Genomic DNA, 21,830 nt, shown 5'->3' with positions numbered 1-21,830 from the left:
CTTAAGTAAATGCTCGATTTGGTGTTCTATGCTTATATGCTAATGTGTTTACCGCTTTTGGTTGGTTGATTCATAAATCCGTGAACTATCTGGTATTCTCTTATAGCATGATGTTGTTAATGTATTCTTTTTAACGATCTCATATAAAATCCGTGAACTATCTGGTATTCTCTTATAGCACGGTGTTGTTAATGTATTCTTATTAACGATCTCATGGAAATCCGACTCTATTTGGTATTCTCTTATAGACGGTGTCGCCAATGTATTCTTATTAGCGATCTCTTTTTATCCAAATTGTTGCTATTATTTATCGTTTGGTATACAAGTTGTGGAATTTCTAACTATATACATATTGTTCAAAACTATGAAATTGCTCACCAACCTTTGTGTTGATAAACTTTATTTTATGCAATGTTACAAGTTTGACTTTGGTTGACTCGAGAACTTGACGAAAAACGTTATCAAGATTATTAGGATATTAGCAAAACGAACAATAGATATAATTGTTTACTTGTATTCAATTTGTTTTGTATGAACAAGTTATGTGATTGTTTATTGATTTATGAAATAAATGAGTTGATTAAATATTGTGTCACACCCCGACCAAAGGCGGCGGAACATGCCGAGGTGTAACAATTGCCCATAAGCGCATGACACTAATTTAAAGCGATAATATTTAACAAACTCATTTCATTTCACAACATCGAAAATGTCACATAACAATATTCATAACAAGTCTCAACAAAATATAACAAAATATAGCAAATCAAATATTGTTCATTTTTGCTAATAACTTAAAGGTCTTGACTTTCGTTTCCCCCACAATCATCAAATCAACTTAGATGCAAACCTGTAACATTTCATAAAATAAAGTTTGTCAACACAAAGGTTGGTGAGCAATTCATAAGTTTGAAACAATAGATATATAGTATGAAAAACCACAAAACTAGTATACAAAACCATAAATAATAGCTATAAACTTGGATAAAATAGTTATCGCTAACAAGTTAGCGACACCCAACTATAAGGGGTTGCCAAATAGTTTAGGATTTTATAGTTATCGTGAATTGCATTACGTTAACGACATCTTGCCATTAGGGGTTGCCAAATGGTCTAGGATTTATAGTTCCACCATCGAAAAGCGATAAACACATAGGCAAATAAGCATAGAACACCAAATCGAGCAATTATTCAAGTAAAGTATACAACAACGTTTGTGGTTTAAGACCCAAGTATAAAACATTTAATTTAGATAAGATGAAATGTCACTCCCAAAACAAAATATAGAAAACGGGGTATGAAGTTACTCACGTTCAAGTAATAAACTTGAAAGATTGATTATTTGGAGATTTGTCGGAACAACGAGTTTAACGAACAAGGCCTAAAAGAAAAGAAGTTTCGGGTTTAGCAAGGTTGCCTTAAAAATATTTAAATGAAATAATTGTTGAAAAAAGTAAACAATTTAAAGTTCAAGGTTTAAAATGTAACTATTTAAGAATTTATAATAATAACCTTTTAAAAATGCAAGTTTGCTCGAAACCTGGTTAAAGTATCTAACCTTAATATTTACTCAACCAATGTTAAGTAATAAGGTGGGAAAAATGCTAAAATGCAAGTTCCATTGGGACAAAGATACTAAAACGGGTTTTTAACGAGTGTTCGGGTTGTCGGTCCGGGTCTTGACGAATGGTCAAACACAAAGTCAACTTTCCAAAATATTAATTATTATGAGATAACTCATTAAAACATGATAACACTTAACCAAGTATGTAGATCTATTGTTTTAGAACTAACAACGTACGTTAAGCGAGTGTTCGGTTTTGTCGGTCCAACTATGTTATGAGACCAAGTTGGATCAATCATTTCCGAGTACTTAAGAAAATGATTAGAATCAGTTTGTAAACTATTTTTAAATAAATATACAAGTCTTGATAGCTAAAAACACACTTGTGTGTCTTAAGCGAGTAAAAAAATCGGATCGGTTCGGTTTCCATCTCACAAGAAGTTCATAGATGGATTCCACATACCCATATATCTTGTATAATAATGTACAAATGAAAATATTTAAATTCTACAACTACAAAGTCAACAAAAAGTCTTTTTAACATAAGTTCGGTTTGGTTTGGTTTCCATCTCACAATGAGTTCATAGATGGTCTCCACATACCCAAGACTTGTAAATATGACTAACAAACTAAAATGAGCAGAAGTTAGGCATAAATAATATGTATAAATAAGTTGTGTGTGTGTGTATATATATCAAGAACTCGAAGTCCTCCATGAAACCTTGCCTTATGATATTTGAAACTTAACCAACCGGAGTCGGTGAAGTAACAAATAAAGGAAACAAGGGGTGTGTATTATATATATGTTGTACCACCATATTCAAGAGTTAGTAATGTTAGATGAACAAGTTAGAATTAAAAATAAAACTCAGTTTGACTTTTAGAAGTCAAACCTTCAAGAACACAATGAAAATAACCTTAAGATCTTTGAATTTGAGAGAGAATTTGGAGTTGTAGCAGAGATTAATGGATGGAAAGGGTGGTGTATATATAGGGTAAGTTGAAATGGTCAAGCATAAAGGGCCTGGCATGAAAATGGGGTGTTTTGGTCACATGTTTACATAAAAATAAGCAAAAACGAGCTGATGTGCAGGTGTGCCTTCGCGCTACGCGACTGGGTAGGGTTTCCCCATCGCGCCCCGCGAAGGGGTTATTTTCCAGATTTTCAAAAATGGCAGTTTTGGCTCCCGAAGTTCGTTTTAAGTGATTTTTAAGCGTTTTAAAGACCGAAATGAATTTTTTCAAGACCCAACAAGTGTAAAACAATTTTGTAAAATAAAATCCATCATTTTTATTATATCAAAGGTTTCGGTTTACAAAACGGATCGGTTTACATCAATAAAGTTTACAAAACGAATACTATTCGGACCCGAAATTAACGAATGTCACATATTGTCACTTTAATAGTGTCTTGTGTTTTGGGCAATCTGTTGCACCCCGGCATGTTCCGTCGCCTTTGGTCGGGGTGTGACATGCTTGTTGGTGTATTTGGCAAGCTAGGAACAAGAGAATATTTGAGGATGAGGAGGTGAATGTGCAGAAGATTGTGGGCCAAATTAATTCTCTTAGCTTTCTTTGGGTGAAGGCTCGTTCGAGAAAGTTAGGAATAGATTAGAGAAAATGGTTGGAGTTAGATGTTTAATTTTGTTGTTGTTCCTTTGTTTGTTTATGCCTTGCTAGTTGCTTGCTAGTGGTTTGTCGTGTTTTTAATGAAAGTTGTCGTTCAAAAAAAACATATTCGACCACAAATACATTGTAAGTTGTGATCATACCTACCCATCTTGTCAACTCTTAACCGGGATATAATAGTAAAATTAAATAGTAGTTGGAAATCGGGCCTTTGATCGAACACACAAACACGAGATTGAACAACTTATTAGACTCTTTTATATTATTAATCAACAAAACCACATAAATTACAATACACTTAACCATCTATTTATACTAAAACTTTAACTTGCTAACCAAGACTCCTAATTAGACTCAACCTAGGAAACCAAATATATCAACAAGCACGCTTGTATAGATCTTACTGGAGTATCTCCCACTTGTCGGGCTTAAGGATACCGGGGTTTGTTGTTAGACAGACTGTGTTGAAGACGAAATCAGGAAAAAAAAACTAAGCATGTGAAAGCATGTGCCGAGAATCAACACGTCTTCATTTCTTTTGCTTTTGATACGTTTGGGTCACTTATTACGTTTTTGAAATGAGTTCAATAGGTCGTGCACAGTAACTTATTGGCGCCAAAGAACTATAATTTTGTTATCAGTATCATCGGGCTTGCCATTTAAAAGGGGGTGGTGACGCAGCTTGTTGCCCGCTTACACATCGCTCTATTGTAATTGGATCATTTTGTTCAATTAATAAAATATTTTTTTTAAAGAATAACCAGATCTTATTCCTAATTAAAATATAAAAAACTCAGTAAATAATTCACCAAGAATTATCTATAACCCGTTTGATCTTTATCTTATAAGTTCAAGATTAACGTCTTCATTCTCCCCTTAATCTTGAATTGGTATTCTCATTCACGTGGGACCCACCACGTCAATTGCTTTTTATACCATACAAAAATGAAAAGATGCCACCTCCACTTTTTTTCACCAACTTGAAGTTCATACAGTATAATCCCAACTAATGCTAGTAACCGTAGACTTCGCCGATGAAATTCACAAACCGAGTTCACTTGTGTCCACTTGCTCTTCACCACCATCACTAAACAAAAAATAAACAAAAAACAAAACCACGCCTCCTTCATAGCCATCAATTACCACCTATGTAGCACGGGAACGGGTACGGGAACGGGGTACGGGGACGATAAGAGTACAGAGAACGGCAAAAATCAAAAATTTAAGTTACAGGTATGGCAAAGGTTCAACAAAAAAATATAAAAAATAAAAATATATTAAGCAAAGTCAAAAATAGATATATATTGATGTAAAGTGTGTACTCCAAAATCACTTTATTAACCATATGTAATTAATTATAAATAAATAAATAAATCATTTATATATATAATATATAATATATATATATATATATATCAATTTTAAACATTTTATGTATTAAATTATAAGTTGAGGACCAAATGTAAACACTTTAGATAGAAATGGTTAAATGTTAAAATGCATAACTTAATTTAATGCTTTTTATGTAAAAATTAGCAGTTTTTTTGGACTAGAAGCAAACAAATAAAATATCAAGGGGTTAAATGTTAAACATTATAACCTTGAAATACTAAAACAATGTTCCAGAACTTCCAGCTGACTCATTTCTTCTTCTTCCTTCTTCTTCATGGTTTTTCTGACGCCATAATTCATGGCTAGAATACCGTATGTGGCCGCTCCGTCATGCTATTGGCTATAGAAATATCCACGATATGGTTTTAAATCTGTCACCGAAGGTCCGGAATCATTGTTGATCGTCCCCATTTAACGGGTCCGTTTAGAAAACGTTTCCAACGCGTTTCCGTCCCCACGCCGTCCCGGGACCGGTATCCTAATCCCCAAGTCGTCCCCATGCATAAGAGATTACCACCAAACCAGCTGTTGTTGACCAAACATCTCTCCCAACCCCTGACGTTACAAGGGTTGCTCCGTTGCTTGAGGTCGACTCTCAAAACTGCCACAAGCTCTTATACCAATTGTTAGATACCAGACCCTTTATCGAACACACAAATAAGAGATTGAACAACTTGTTCGACTCTCTTTATTATTAATTAACACAAGCACCCAAATTACAGTACCCCATAACTATCGATTTATACTAAAACTTTAACTTGCTCACCGATACTCCTAATTCGACTCAACCTAGAAAACCAAATAAAATTTTAAAAATAACCAAATCTTATTCCTAATTAAATATAAAAAAAACTCAGTAAATAATTCACCAAGAATTATCTATAGCTGTTTGATCTTTATCTTCTAAATTCAAAATTAACGTCTTCAATAATGTCATATAATATACACACGTACAATGTCAAATTATGTAAATTCGGTTATGAATGTGTCAAACACACATTCAACATATAAGAAAAACCAAATTTAAATCTTAATTGTTTAACATGAAATCTGAATGTAAAATCAAATAATGCTTAATATATGTGTGACTATCAACAACATTCTAATGACCTATCTAGGAACAAAAATAGATATCGAAACTTCATTAATAGAATGTTGAGATAATCTTGATCTTGACCCAGTAGAAGAGCTATACTCATGTAGAAGCGGCATTTCAGGATTAATGTTACTGTGCATGAAAAATGCAGGTTCTGCTGGTATGGGAAGCGTAATAGAGAAACTATTAAGCATATGAATAACTGAAGCCATGATTGGCCTATCATTAGCATTTTATTGAACACACAATAACCCAATGTGAATAACTCTAATGATGTCATCTAACGAACAAGATCCAGTCTTCAATATAGGATCAATTATGTCTAATGTTGTTCCATTCCTCCAACTATTCCATGCCTAAAAAGGTATTAGTAATTTTGGTTTTCAGGATTCATACAATACAAAGATAACTTTTTCATCAAGAATACATTTTCCACATAAACAATATGATCCTGTAGGTAGAAAGATTATATGGATACTTACTAAGCCAAGAAGATATTCTATGTTCTCTCCACTCAGGAAACGTTTGTTCTTTTGACCTGCTATCACCTCTAATACCAACACTCCAAAGCTAAAAACATCAGACTTCACTGAGAACTGACCATGAAGAGCATATTCAGGTGCCATATAACCACTATAAGATACAAGGTGAAAAGTTAGCACTTTCCTGTACACAAACTCATACTGACACATATGTGTTTTGAGTATTAGAAATTAGTTTTTGGTAAAATAAACTTAGCCGGTAATGTTCCCATACTACTTTCTAAAGAAGGTGCATGTACTTACTACGTTCCAACAATTCGACTTGTGTCTCCTTGTGTTTCGTCAGTATTAAACAATCTGGCCATGCCAAAATCAGCAATTTTGGGATTCATTTCTGCATCTAGCAATACATTACTTGCCTTCATATCGCGATGAATTATCCTTAGACGTGTGAATCTTCATGAAGGTATAGTAGTCCCTTTCCAATGCCTTTAATGATATTATATCGTTTTTCCCAGTCAAGAAGTGTACGTTTAGTTGGATCTAAAACACCAACATTAGTAATAAATCCATTACAAAAAGTTCTATTCAATAGAAAAGATATATACAATCGGATTATATACGGTAGTTAATCACACAGCCTCAAAAAACCCCAGGGCTCATTTGAAAGTGGGATATATAACTAATGGGTCCATCCTAATATCCTATATAGTATTTACAATATTCCACAGACGTAGTTGGAACAAGAGGAGAGCAGATGTGTAGGTGTGCTCTTAAATACTTACCGAATATAAATTGATCAAGACTCGCATTTGGTAACAACTCGTAAATGAGAAGCCGTTCACTTCCTTCTATGCTGAAACCCAGTAGCCTAACCAAATTAAGATGTTGAAGTTTTGCAACTATCAACACTTCATTCTTAAATTCTTGGTCACCTTGTCCAGAATCCCATGCTAATCTTTTTACTGCTACTTGGTTCCCGTCTTCAAAGGTACCCTGATAATAAAGTTAATCAACAGCATATATTATATTTTTATTCTGTAAGCCTTTATATGTAGAACATAAAAATCATGTCTTTTTATTGATGCTAGTAGTTGAATTGAAAATTTAGATATAGATCACAATCTGTCTACAGTTTAAAATGAAGATAAGTTTGTTAACATTACTAAATAGCTTTGACTCTTTAACAAATTTATCTTTACTCTTTAAATCGCTAACAATTTTATGTTGATAAACGCTAATTATAAGTGCAGACATCTTTTTTTGTATTCTTTTGATTTATAAATGTAAATATCAAAACTGTGAAAAAGTGTGCTATATTTATATTTATAATCATTAAATATGAATGGGTATATATATACCTTGTAAACTGCTCCAAATCCTCCTTGTCCGAGCTTATTTTCTTCAGAAAAGTCATTAGTTGCTGCTTTAACCGTACTAAAGTCTTACTGAAAATATTCAGCTGTGCCAATAGTAATGTAAAGTTTCAACTATAAGATAGACAAGTCCAATTAAGCTAATATGTTGTTTATTAGAGCATTCACATCAGGTCCTCTAAAATATTTGTGAGAGAAATCTCTAAAAATTTTTAGCAAATGGTAAGTGGTTGTGAGTAGAGAAGAGAGGAAATTTAAAGAGATGGGTAAATTTTGAGTAAATTTAAAGAACCACTGTTCATCCTCTATTTATTTTTTAATATATTTGAAAGTGGTTGTGAGCGGAGGAGAGAGAAAATATAACAATAAAGATGTACAAAATTAATATTTAATTGTATATGAGAGAGAAAATGTAGTGTTTTTTTAGTGTAATTATAGAGATGGAGATGAAGGATGTGATGTGAATGCTCTTAACAAATTGCATGGTTTTCAGTTATAATTTGAGTGTTTAAAACTTTAAATTATATATAATAAAATTAATTAAGAATATCGACGGCTCTAGATCCACTATGCATTAGCCATTTAGTCCTTTATATATATATGATCGAGTTCCACCTATAAATTTTAAGCTGCAAATTTAGAACTTGTCAACTTACTCTCAAGACTTTCTGGGGGAGGTGGCCTCGGTTGCCTTTTCTTCTTCCTATATCTCATAAATATACAAATCGAAGCGACTGTTATAATAGCGATGACGATCACAGTAACAGTAATTAATATCACAGTCCTAGTAGTGTTATTCTTTTTCCCTGAAAAAACTGAAAGTGTTGCCATGAGAAGTAAAAAAAATCAAGTTAATGAAGAAAGTTGCAAAAGGAAATTTTTTAAAATGAAAGGAAAACAGTATGTATTTCTTTCCACCAGCTTATAAATGATGGAATGTAATTATTTAACACTTAAAAAAAATTGAACATCATTTGGAACTCTCCCAATACGTACGGTGAGTTGTTCTGAGACGGGATATTAGCCGTCCATATTGATTTTTACGTTTCAAGTCTGATACACCCAAATACACCATCAATGAGGAAACCCACTACCTTGAAAAAAACCAGGTTTTGAGCTTGAGACCTTAAAATTCAAAACTTAACCATCACCTACCTCATGCCATTAGACCAGAAGGCCAATTGCTCAAACTTATAAATTAAAACAGAATTGACACACATTAATACATTATAATTATAATTTAAGGTGTTAGACAAAAGATAACGACAATGTTGTAGAAAATTTTGTCACGGCGGTAATTATATATATTATTGTTCCCCCTACTAGTAACTAACATTTTAGATCATCATGACCATTGAAAGTCATCAACTTTTAATCTTGTCCACCCAAAGTCCTTAAAATTCTTCTAGAAGGAGCAGTTGGGGGAGGTTCCACACTCTCTCTCCTTCTCCTTTTTCATCGCCGGTTAAGCTAAATCTTCGCCCCCCTCAACACATAAACCTACCTTTAATCATTCATTACCAAAACACTCACGAACATCAGACCTGTTCTTTACTATCTATGGCAGCTTCGTATTCCCAATTTCGTTAGAATGGATATGCGGAATTTGAATACAAATGGTGTTTTGCCAGAGTTGTTTTACATGTAAGTATTTATGCTTAACTATTATGTTTAGTTGGATGTATCTAATAGCAGTTAATATAATTTATTTTTTTATGTTGCTTGTGTTAACAATACAAATGTGTGTAGCCAATCGACCACTGGTCACTGAAGGATATTCTTTAGGAAGGAACGGTGCTTGATTGAGGAACCTGCATGGTTTTTGGTGGGTTATACAACACGAATAATGTTGATCTGTAGCAGTACAGTTTATGCCATAATGAGAATCACATATTGGGATATACTTTATGAAAATGTGATAAGGTAGAATTTCAATTTGATATGGTTAGAACATAACATTGTTAGTTTTGATAATCATTGTATATGAGCAGGAAAAGAGCTTTATGGTCTGTCTCCATATTTGCATTTTGGGTAGATTTCAGCCCAATGTTGTGCTCTACAGGTACACAAAATACACAAAGTTAATCCACAGGCATGTGGTGTTTGGATTGACTCACGGCATCTATTTATATAAGTTAACACGTTTTGGATTGGCTCCCGAGTTCCATTCATATAATGCTTCCTTAATTGTGTGCTTTTAGGAAGCTGCACCATGGAGGCATGGATTAATATTTGGTGCAGCGTGTCATTTGAAGTGTTATAAAAGAATTATGTTTACTTTTTAAGAGAGATGAAGTAATAAGTGTTTGAGCACTAATTGGTAAATAATATAAAGGCCAATAAATCTTCTTCATATACCTCCTGAGAAAGTGTAAGATACTGTTATTATTTTAAGATAATAAATTGAATTTTGAATTTGCATATATGAAGGGGTGTTAAATTGATTTGTTGAGATAAGGTTAACGCATTAGCCACTTATTAATGGTTTGGCCACGTTACACATGGGGTGTAAAAAAATTGTACGTAATTAATAGTTTGTTTGTTAGTTTAAAATTTTAGTCTACAGGTTTTACTTTGAGTGCCTTTACTGCAGTAGACTAAATATTTAAATATGTCATTAAGTTCACTAAATCTATTAAACCAAATTATGTCGACTCTGAAATGTTATCTCACAACTTTAAAGCTTTTGTCACATTTGAAATTTATACAATGACAAAATCCATTCAAACTCTTCAAGATATGTTTTTCAAAGTCATTTTAGTTAAAACGGTAAAATAACTCACATCAAATCCCAATTTGAAAAGTTGATCGTTTGGACATAAACTGACCTTTGTAGATTTACAGGTGTAAAGAATAAGATGGTTGTAATTAAAGTAATGTTTATTACTTAAAGGTGTAAATAATACAAAGACAACTACATCTATTTATACACAAACAAACCCTAGCTTTCAACTCATAAAAGGCCCATGGGCTTTAACCAACTACATGGGCTAAAACCCTAATTATAACTAAATACAACTAACACTCCTCCTCAAGTTGGAGCATAGATGTTAATCATGCCCAACTTGTTACAAATAAGATCTATCTGAGCTTTCCGGAGCGGTTTAGTTAGAATGTCTGCTAGCTGAAAATTTGTCTTCACATGAACTGGTTGAATGGATGGAGGATCAGTTTGTGTGCATACTACTCGATCTCTGATAAGGTGGCAGTCGACCTCAATATGTTTTGTCCTCTCATGAAATACTTGATTCTTGGCTATGTGAATGGCTGATTGACTATCACAGTATAACCGCATCAAGTCATTAGAAACAACCCCGAGTTCTATGAGAAGACGACGTACCCATGTCATCTCTGATGTTACATCTGCCATGGCTCTATACTCCGATTCGGCACTCGACCGGGAAACCGTGTGTGTTGCTTCTTACTCTTCCATGATACAAGATTTCCTCCAACAAACACACAATATCCGGTGGTAGATCGTCGAGAAATCGGACAACCTGCCCAATCTGCATCTGAGAACCCTGATATCCAACCATCTCTTTCTTCCGTGAAGGCACCCACACGACAATGACCCTGATCAGAGTATAATATACCCAAACCAGGTGAGGTCTTAAGATATCTTAAGACACGAATGGCAGCATCCCAGTGACCGGTGTATGGCGCAGCCATAAATTGGCTCAGAACACTAACAGTAAAGGAGATATCCGGTCGTGTGACGGTTAAATAATTAAGTTTACCAACCAACCGTCTGTATCGCTCAGGATCTTTCATTGGATCTTCTTCCTTTGGGAGGAGTTTCTTTGTAGGAAGAATTGGGGTATCAACAGGTTTACAGCCCAGTAAGCCACATTCAGTCAACATATCAAGGACATACTTTCGTTAGGAGAGAAGTATTCCTTGTGGAGAGCGAGAAACTTCTATGCCAAGGAAATACCTCAATCGACCTAAGTCGCTGACCTGAAACTGAGACTGAAGAAACTGCTTGAGTTCGGTGATCCCGACCTCGTCATCACCTGTGATTATAATGTCATCCACATAAACAACTATGATAATCCTCTTTCCTTTCTGGTGTCTAAAGAAGACAGAGTGATCGTAGGCACTCCGAGTCATCCCAAACTGTCCCATAACACTAGAGAATCGACCAAACCATGCCCTGGGAGACTGTTTAAGACAATATAGAGAACGACGTAGTCTGCAAACTTTCGAGGCCTCCTCCTCAACAACGAACCCTGGTGGCTGCTCCATATATACCTCCTCCTCAAGAACACCATTAAGAAAGGCGTTCTTGACATCAAGCTGGTGGAGCGGCCAATGATTAATGGCAGCAAGAGCAATACAAATACGGACAGATGGCATTTTAGCAACTGGCGAGAAGGTTTCATCATAATCAATGCCATATGCCTGAGAATACCCTTTTGCGACCAACCGAGCCTTCAAGCGGTGTAAGGAGCCGTCCGGGTGTAGTTTAACCGTAAACACCCAACGACAACCAACAATACGCTTCCCTTTAGGAAGTGTTTCAAGATCCTATGTATGATTGGACTTTAGAGCCCCAATTTCATCTTCGATAGCCTTTCGCCATCCTGGGTGAGCGAGAGCGCTCGTCACATTTTTGGGAATCGGGTAGGAATCAAGAGTAGTGGTGTACGCATGAGATTCAGGAGATATGTGGGTGTAGGCAACATAGTCCTGAATTGGGTAACGAGTGCATTTCCGGGGTTCTTTGCGAAAAGAAATAGGTATATCGGGTAGTGGCGCACCAGGAGGATCATAAACAGGTGTATCAGGGGTAGCTTCGGATGCAGACGGAGGATCGGGTAAGGATGTATTAGTGAGAGGTGTAGATTGTTCGGATGCAGACGGAGGATCTGAGGGTATTTCAGGGTTGTGGCCTGAATGTGAATCAAGTGTCTCTGATATTTGACCCTTACCTCGCCTAGCATATGTGAAAAGCAGTGGCGGAGGTTCTGTCAGTGGGTCAGAATCAGCAGAGATTGGATCGGTAGAGGGAATCGACACAGGAATGGTGAGGAGGAAGGGAGATGTGGGTATATCGAGGTCGGGAAACGGGTCAGAAACAGGAGTGGAACACTCGGGAAAGTAAGGAGACTCGTGAAAAGTGACATCGGCACTAGTAAAGTATCGGTGAAGTGATGGGCTATAGCATCGATACCCTTTTTGAACTCGTGAGTAACCAAGAAAGACACAACGAATGGCTCGGGGATCAAGTTTGATGGTTTTCGGACGATGGTCATGAACATAGGCGACACAACCAAATACTTTAGGTGCGAGAGGAAATGGATCATCGTTGGGAAATAGTACAGAAAACGGTGTTTTACCATGAAGAACGGTTGAGGGCATGCGGTTAATCAGATATGTGGCAGTGAGAACGGCATCTCCCCAAAAAACGATGAGGAACACGTGATTGGATCATGATTGTGCGAGCAACATCCAATATGTGACGATTTTTGCGTTCGGACACACCATTTTGTTGAGATGTATAAGCACACGATGATTCATGAATAATGCCGTTGGTTTTTAAGTATGAAGAAAAGTCGGTGGAAAAATATTCTTTAGCATTATCAGATCGTAAAGTTTTAATGGTGGTGTTAAATTGGTTTTGAACATAAGCATTAAATTCTCGAAATATGAAAAATACCTCACTACGAGATTTCAAAAAATAAACCCAAGTAGTGCGAGAATAGTCATCAATAAAGGTAATAAAATATTCAAAACCCAACGTAGATTTGATAGGGCAAGGACCCCATACATCAGAATGCAACAGTTCAAAACAAGAACTGACTCGATTGGGCACCCTAAGGGGATAGGGACGCCTGGTATGTTTACCAAGTTGACACGACTCACAATGAAAATTAAAAGACGAAAGTGGTAAATCTGGTCGCATTTGCCTCAGAACAGCTGTAGAGGGATGACCTAACCGACAGTGAGCCTCCCTGATAGCGGAATCACATAAGTTTGCTACAGGATGCGAAAACGGGGATATACGATAGAGACCTCCTGATTCAAAACCAGTACCAATTACCCGGTTTGTTCCTAGTTCATGAAAAACGCAGTGAGTTGGGTAAAAGGTCACAGAACAGTTGTTTTGTTTGGTAATCTGACTCACTGAACAAAGACTGGTAGGGAATTTAGGAACAAATAGGATAGAAGACAGTTTTAGGTTTTCCGAGTTACTGATGGATCCTATGTCGAGAACGGGACATGAAGATCCATCGGCAAGACGTACTGGTGCATGGGAAACATTTTGAAGACTAGAGAAAATACCCCGATTCCTAGACATGTGATGTGTGGCTCCAGAATCAATCACCCATGATGAGTCAAGACTAGAAGATTTACCTGGATGTGCCGAGTTGGTTTGAGGATGAGGCAGTTGCGAGGCAAGAAACCGTTGAATAAGATCATGCTCCTCCTTGGTAAATGTATACGTGTATTTATTGTCACCCATAGTAATACACCGAACTGAAAATGGTAATCTTCAGATTGTGAACAGTAACTCTGAGATAAGAATGTGTTTAACTAGAAAACGAGTGCAGGTAGTGGCTGGAAACAGATTTTGGTAGCGGCAGACCGACAACGGTAGACAACAGCAAACAGAAAGTCGTCGGTTCGAAAAACTAACAGCACGGGGAGCTTCAGACAAGAAAAATAATAAATCTGAAAAAAAAGTCGGTGGCCGGAAACAGGGTCGCGCCGTCACGCGGTGGCGCATCGGCGGCAGTGACGGTGATCGGACGGCGCGTGCGGCGGCGGCTGGCGACGGATTTTTGACAGATGATATTTCGGGGGTTTCTGGTTACGATGGTGGCGGCGGTGATGGTAGGGGGTGTCTGGAAAAAAGATTCCGTGATAGGGCAGCAGGTTCAACGAGACCGGAGCTCGTTTCAGATCTGATGGTTGTTGATCAGATTCAGGTTCGGGTCAGACGGCTAGGATTTGGATCGAGAGCCGTCGCTCTGATACCATGTAAAGAATAAGATGGTTGTAATGAAAGTAATGTTTATTACTTGAATGTGTAAATAATACAAAGACAACTACATCTATTTATACACAAACAAACCCTAGCTTTCAACCCATAAAAGGCCCATGGACTTTAACCAACTACATGGGCTAAAACCCTAATTATAACTAAATACAACTAACAACAAGTAAAGCATCACAACCAAAATCGTGGACATGGACATGAAGAAGACAAATAACCTGTTAGCAAACAATGATGCCTAATTATTCTATCACAGGTTTGCAAGTTTATTGCTTTCTAGATGGTAATCTGCCTGATGAGCTAAACTAAAGAATTAATGAAAAGAAATGAGTGAAAATTTAATCTTTAATGCATGATATATGATCCAGATTGACAGTGAGTACTAAAACATCGAAGGGGCATTTCATGAGGGCAGATCATGATATGTGAACTGGATTGTGCAAATGGCAGTTGGTCAAAACACAGGTGAACCATGGATCATGTGCAAGCAAGAAGACGCCCCGACGCAGCACGTGGGTTGATCGTTACACGCACATCGTGTTTGTATGTGAAGAAACGTGGATCGACTCGCTGGTAGACGATCTACTTTCCTCGGGTGTGATTATGCTATTTCACCGATGGTTCTCTTGGATCTGATGGATCTGGGTTCTTCCACCTACAAAATGAACAGCACCGTAAACTTACCCCTCAGAAAGGGACAGAGGGGTCCTCTTTGGGGTAACCCTCCGGTGTGAGAATAAGTGTTTGTAGGAGAAGATAATGATATGAGAGTAAGGAAATGGAATGTATTGCTTAATAGCTGAATACTCTGTAATTGTGTGTAATTGAATATGTCTCCTCCTTGTGGAGTTGATGTGGTATTTATAGTGCTAGGGTTTCCACTGATTGGGCTTAGACCCAGTTAGGGCTTTGTTGGCCTCTTCCAGTTGCTTTGCGCCACGTGTCCTTTGGGACACCTGGTGCTTTTTCATTGGTTATAATCACGTGGTAGCACATGGGTTTTGCTGAGTTGTCCACCTTTCATTGGCAGCTGTCAACATCAGCATATTCTTATTCCTTAAAAAGATACCTTCTGGAAGGTTGTCTGACGTGCACAATAAAGGTTGCCCTAATCCTGATTTGGATAAGGATGAGGTTGATTATGTGCATGTGTGATACGCGCCTATCCTGAGGATGCGCGAGGTCTTCTCTTTATTCTCACGCGCAGATGTTTCATGCGCAGATGTGATATGCACGAGCATGTGATATGCGCCACGCGCGGATGCGCCACGCGCATATGTGATATGCGTGAGCATATGTGATGCGTGAGCATATGTGATGCCTGAGCATATGATGCCTGAGCATATGATGCATGAGCATATATATGTGATATGCGTGAGCATATGTGATATGCGTGAGCATATGTGGTGCCTGAGCATATGATGCCTGAGCATGTGATGCATGAGCATATGTGATATGCGTGAGCATATGTGATATGCGCCATGCGCGTAGGTTTTGGCTTTGTGCCTTCATAATGTCTTGATTTCAAGCCTGTTGTCCATATCTTGTGGGTTGACCCGCCTCGCTCGTTGTTGAGGCGGGTACATACCTCTTCAGTATGTAAATGTCTGATGTTACATTTTGTTTAATGATTATTAAAAATTTTGTGATTGTATATAAATGTCTGGCGTTACTTTTTATTTGATTATTGTTTGAAATTTGTTTTGTGTTAACATTTTTTTTCTCTTTGGAGAAGTTGCACAAGTCGACTGGGAAGATTTTTGTTCATACTTGTATTATTATGTCATAAATCACCCGTCTACCGGACGGGTATAAAACTAGTTAAATCAATGGAACCAAACAGAAAATACCCTTGTAGCTGCTAAATTACAGTCTCAGAGCATTCACATCAGCTCAACAATTTCTAAATCCAAAATTATATTAAATGACACATTATTTTTCTTTCTTTTTTTCAATTAAAAAAAATTTATACATTTCTCTCTTTTTCACTCACAACCACTTTTAACAAATATTAAAAATTTATACGGTGTGAACGATAACTTTTAAAATATACAGAAAAAATTATTGCGTTTTCTCTCTCATCCACTCAAATGGTTAGGACGTAAGCGCTCTCAGCCATAAGATAGGATTAGGGGCACAAAGATTGTATAAAAAATGGATTTTTATTATATTTTATTATATTTGTGCCTTTTCTTTGTCTTAATTATACTAGCTAGTCTACATGACAATTTCTTCGAGGAAACTACTGATCGAAATTTCAAGATCTTGAACTTTCGCATGACTGGGTGTCAGATATTTAACTTATTTTTATAAATTTTATAACTAAAACATGTTTTAACTTAATTTTATTTAAAAAAAAGTCATGAAAAGCCTAACAATCTTTTCGAGATGTTACTTTTTTTGTATGATTTTTTATAGTTCCATTGACAAGTTAAAAGATATGAATTTTAAATTAAGTTATTTTCATTTTTGATTTACAAACAAGGCCTTTTGGAAGGTATACAAGTTTAGGTGGTCTAGGGTCCGCTCTTGACGGGGAGAGAGAAGGGGGGGGGGGGGGGGGATTAGTAGATATAGATTTAAGAGTGTTTTGCAATTGGACCCTTCCTCGGTCGATCATTTGCGACAATTGTGATATTTGTTGGGATTCCCAAAATATATTATATGTTATCAATATTGATATTACTGTGTTTATTATTATGATTATTAAATACTAAATATAGATTAACTTTAATTTGTTCATTAAGTTTTCCTTCTCTTATAAATTACATATACCTATTGATATTTTATTGTATGATACACCAATTAATAATATAAATATATTCTTTCTCTAATTTTCTTCTCATCTTCTTGCTAGTAGGCTTGTTACAGAACATTATGTTAATTATTCTCCTACATTTTTAGTCAAATTTAAGAGCAGAGCGATTTAACATTTTAAGTTGATTCCGTACAAATTATTGTGTTAGGATATTGCTGGTATAAAGAAGAATCAACTTATCATACCTGGTGGTGGTGGCGTGATGACTCCATAGCTACTGTTATAAAAGCGATATATTTCATATCTAAGATTGCATGTAGGTAGAAGAAATACTGCTCCAACGCTCCCCTCACACAAACTTGGAAAGAGTTTGAATAATTCATCGAAGCAGTTACGACACTGTTGCTCCGATAGGTACGGAGTACACTGCACAAGCGCGTATATTGTAGAGAAACCCGAACCATTCGTGTACCCGCTGGCAAATTTCTTTAGGGTGTCGCCAGCTGCCGCAATACCTGTCAGGTTATTCAGTAATGATGCCAGAGCGTCATTGAACTCAGCAATATTCGACGCGGTCATTGTGTTGTTTAACTGAGACGCATTAAAGTTTGTTTGCGGGTTTCCGAGTATACTCTCGTCAGAGTATCTCACAAAACAGTAGTCGTAGTATCCTATTGCTTCTTTTTGGTATGGGCAGAGTTGTGGCAATTTAACTACGGAGTCATTAAGACAACTCTGACACACATCCGGGTTGATGTCCCCTCGACAAAGGGCGATCGAGTTGACTCTATCATTGCCTAGGCCAGTGGAGTCATTATAGAAACCAAAGCCCTTGTCGGTGGTGGGGAGGACGGAGAGGGTGGTGTTGAGATTCCTTCGATACGTGCTGTTTGCAGCGTTTTCGCATAAGTAGGAAATGAAATCAGGTTGGGCTATACTGGCGGTGTTGATTAGAACATAAAATATGATAAACAAGAGAGCAGTTTTCCTGCTAGGATGAACATATTTTTATGTGATTGAGAAAAAGGAGCTGAATTATTATTGTTGATAGAAGTGATAGAAAACTATCCGTATTGACTTGGTCAGATGGAAAGGTACCCGTAGAAAAACGAAATGAAGAGTAATTGCCTAATTGGGACCTTATGAGTTTTGACCAATAAAAATCAAACCTTTGTCCTTTAGAATAGAGGTCAAACTCAATTTGTTCTTTTTAATTGAATTTCAGCAACAACAAAAAAATTGGTTTTGCATTTGACTAACTACACATCTAGAGTAACCATCAGTATGTTTTAGTGATAAAAATATATGTCTTACAATCAAATGCTTGGGGATTCTAATTTCATTAGAGACGTAAGGTGAAAAAGATGAAAAAAAGTAGTTGTTTTCAAAAAAAAACTAGAGTTCTTATTTTTAATTTTGTTTTCAAGAACTATCTCAAAATAAGAAATAATACTGATGACATGACATGTGATGTGGCATAACTGGATTTGCATTCAGAAAATAAGATGTGACAAAAGGAAGATATCTGATCATCCTTGTTATTGATAAGAATAAGCAAGGGTGTGAGTCTTCGTGAAGTGTGAGAGGAGGTGTGCGTTCTAGCTTTACTTATAACTAGTATTCGTACCCGCGCGTTGGGCGGGACACGTTAAATGCGATATATTACCAACAGACTAAATAGTAATCCGACCCGTTGCCAATAAAACCAAATTTCAAGTTGTAATTTGACTCGTTACCAACATAATACAAATACAAATCCAAATCTATACATCGTTAATGAAATGGAAGGGAAAAAAGTTTCCCAGAACATTGAGACTATAGAACTGTACCAAAAATACATTCTACATCTAAATTTACCCAAGAGAAATTTTGACACAAAACCGAATAAAACTTTCAGCCCACTTACAGTTTGCACTCCGTGACTTCAACATACTTTCAACCCATAACATAAGCTAGTTGTTCCTAAGAAAAAAATGAACCTGAAATCAAATTTGAACCCTTCTAAGTTGCCGAACCTGCAACCAACTGTTTGGTACACACATCAGAAAATCAAACGTAAATTCCAGGTTTGACTAATTGCAAGTCAAACTGCAAGCGTGCACTTCCACCATACTAAAGTACTTTTGAAAGCAGTCTATCAACATTGAAATATTATGTAAAACTCTCTATATAACTAAAATGCAGCATAATAATTCAATTTTAATACTAATTCATCACACTCAAAAATCAAACAGAAGCTACTTTGGTGTATGATTATAACATCAGAGAGAGAAAACCTTGAACATCTTGAAACTCCAACTCAACGTTAAGAAGCTCCTCCAGAAGATCTTGTGTTCCACTATTTGCTGCTATTTATTCCACACCCGTTTGCTTAGAAAGCCTCCTGCATCAAATAGCTTGTAACCAAGACCCGGAATTGTGGTTGGGTGACCCAGTGTTCCCTAAATACCCCTGGTCAAATGACGAATGGCCTACAGTACTCAAAACCATTTATCCAACTCAAAAACACCCTTAAAAACTATGTCAATTTTAAAGCATAGGCAAAATGAGAATAAAAAACCTGCTGCATTATCTACAAATAGACCGAAATGCCCCTGTGACCTATTTGTAGAACCTGCAGTTTTGATGGGTAAAAGCATAGTAAAAAAGAAAATAAATATACATATGCCATTTGTTTTGTTTATTCTTATCTACATATTTTTAATTATTATCTTAAAGAGTATCAAAATCAAAAAGAAAAAAAATTGTTCATTTAATTAAATGAACGAATATGAACACAATGTTTAATTCGTTTATTTACGTTCATAAAGTTTCGTTTATGCTTGTTCATTTTTGTTTGTTCGTTTATGTTATTTAACCATGTAAAAATTTAAAATAAATCAACATGTTTGATAAGAATCCATATACGTTAATCATGTAGTTAGTGATTAATATCTGTTCGTTTGTGTTCTATCAAGTGTGTTCATTTATGTTTGTCTATGCCCGTTCGCTTATTCATTTATGTTTATTTATGTTCTTTTATAATACAACAAACTAACATAAACGAACACAAATGTGTTCATTTTTTAAATAAACATGAATGCAACTATTTGTTCAATTAATTGTTTATGTTCTTACAAATCCGAGCATCTTTTCCCCAAATTAAGATCTTACATTAATTCTGATGTTTCAATCCTGTAACATGGGATGACAAATAAGCAATTAAAAAAAACAAAACCTCTAGATTACCTGTAGCTCGATCATAAACCTTCAAGGCTATATCAGCAAACAACGTTTGTAGTAAGTCGAGTCTCTGGTTCGGTGAACCTATCGGCTGAAGAAAATTCACAAAATTATCTTGTCTTTTACATATACAAAAATAAAATTAAAATCAAATTCTAATTCATACAAACCAAGGGTTAATTATACTAGGAAATTATCCTGAACAATTTAAAATTAAACGAATCGGAAATTAACATGAATAAAAGAAATGTGAAAACCTTTACAAATAGCAGTAGGTCCAATTACTGCAACAAAAAAACAACAATCAATATAAGTTACAAAGAAGCAACGAATAATGTTTAACTCGAACTGAAAATATTTAAAAAGGCATTTTAACAAACACCTGGCAGGCAACAGTTTCAACGGTGGAACCATCATCCTTGGTTGTTCACTGAGTAACCTTACTTTGGGTGGAGTAGGTTCAAGGTTGGGCAAAGGGTTATCGATCACTTACACTGAATCAAATCCTTCGCTCGACTATGTACAAATCGATGGTAGCGATAGTCGATAGGGTTCTCGACGTTCTTGCTCGTTGATTCTTACGGCGAGACTCATGGTGAGCAGCGTTAGAAGGAAAGGAGATAGCAGTTGGAGTATGAGGTTGGTTGTTATCAGAAGAAGAAAAGTAAAACCACCCTAAATCAAACGGATGAAGCGATACGTGGACAAAAGTAGACACGTATGTGACTACTCTGAACGTGTTTACAGGATTGATCAAAACGTGTCTTTAAATCCTAACCTCTACGTGTATTTAAAAGCTGCTTCAAGTGCTTGTACTACATGTTTCATAAGTTGTACAAAACTGCTACAGTAACAAATGTGAGTATACCACCGAATGCCTTTTAATATATAACAAGTTTTTTCACCCGCGCGATGCGGCGGAGGCTATCGCACGGAAGCATAAATTCAGTGAGAAAACAACCAATGTTAAAATCTGAAGTCAATGTAAAAGTAATTTCACTACGATCTCATTGACTCAATTAAGGGAATTACATAGACTGAAATGAGAATTCAAATTCTAAGAAATAGGAATCACTAAAATATAACTAAATTGCATTGCTTGCATGTTCACGTCTTCAATTCAGCAGGCTCGATTAAGTTGACTCGTCTCATTTGACCCGATATCTTTAACTGTTGGTGTAACGGCTACGGAATTAAAATCACGAGTGACCAGCCATCCTAATTAAGCTACTAAAATGAATTAAGGGTACATGAAACTATCAAGTATAAATAATATTAAAAAAAAAAACTTTGAAGTATCTTGAAATATAA

The 21,830-nt window shown here is 36.1% G+C and overlaps 1 long non-coding RNA gene and 1 pseudogene across 1 annotated transcript; both read right to left on the bottom strand.

The window, feature by feature from the left end:
* Nucleotides 1-5,557: 5,557 nt before the first annotated feature.
* On the bottom strand, nucleotides 5,558-18,301 carry LOC143551423 (cysteine-rich receptor-like protein kinase 15; annotated as a pseudogene).
* A 778-nt stretch (nucleotides 18,302-19,079) lies between these two features.
* LOC143551453 (uncharacterized) lies at nucleotides 19,080-20,660 on the bottom strand. Its single transcript, XR_013138494.1, has 4 exons — nucleotides 20,526-20,660; nucleotides 19,858-19,911; nucleotides 19,574-19,768; nucleotides 19,080-19,312 (listed from the first exon to the last, which is right to left on the bottom strand). It is a non-coding gene; the product is annotated as an uncharacterized LOC143551453 (long non-coding RNA).
* Nucleotides 20,661-21,830: the final 1,170 nt, after the last annotated feature.

Source organism: Bidens hawaiensis, unplaced genomic scaffold (assembly GCF_021521415.1).
Source record: "Bidens hawaiensis isolate Kalapana, Puna unplaced genomic scaffold, B.hawaiensis_p1.1 tig00016457_1, whole genome shotgun sequence".
Taxonomy (NCBI): Eukaryota; Viridiplantae; Streptophyta; class Magnoliopsida; order Asterales; family Asteraceae; genus Bidens; species Bidens hawaiensis.
Note: the sequence above shows the minus strand (reverse complement) of the source record. Positions and strands in the feature narration are given on the sequence as shown.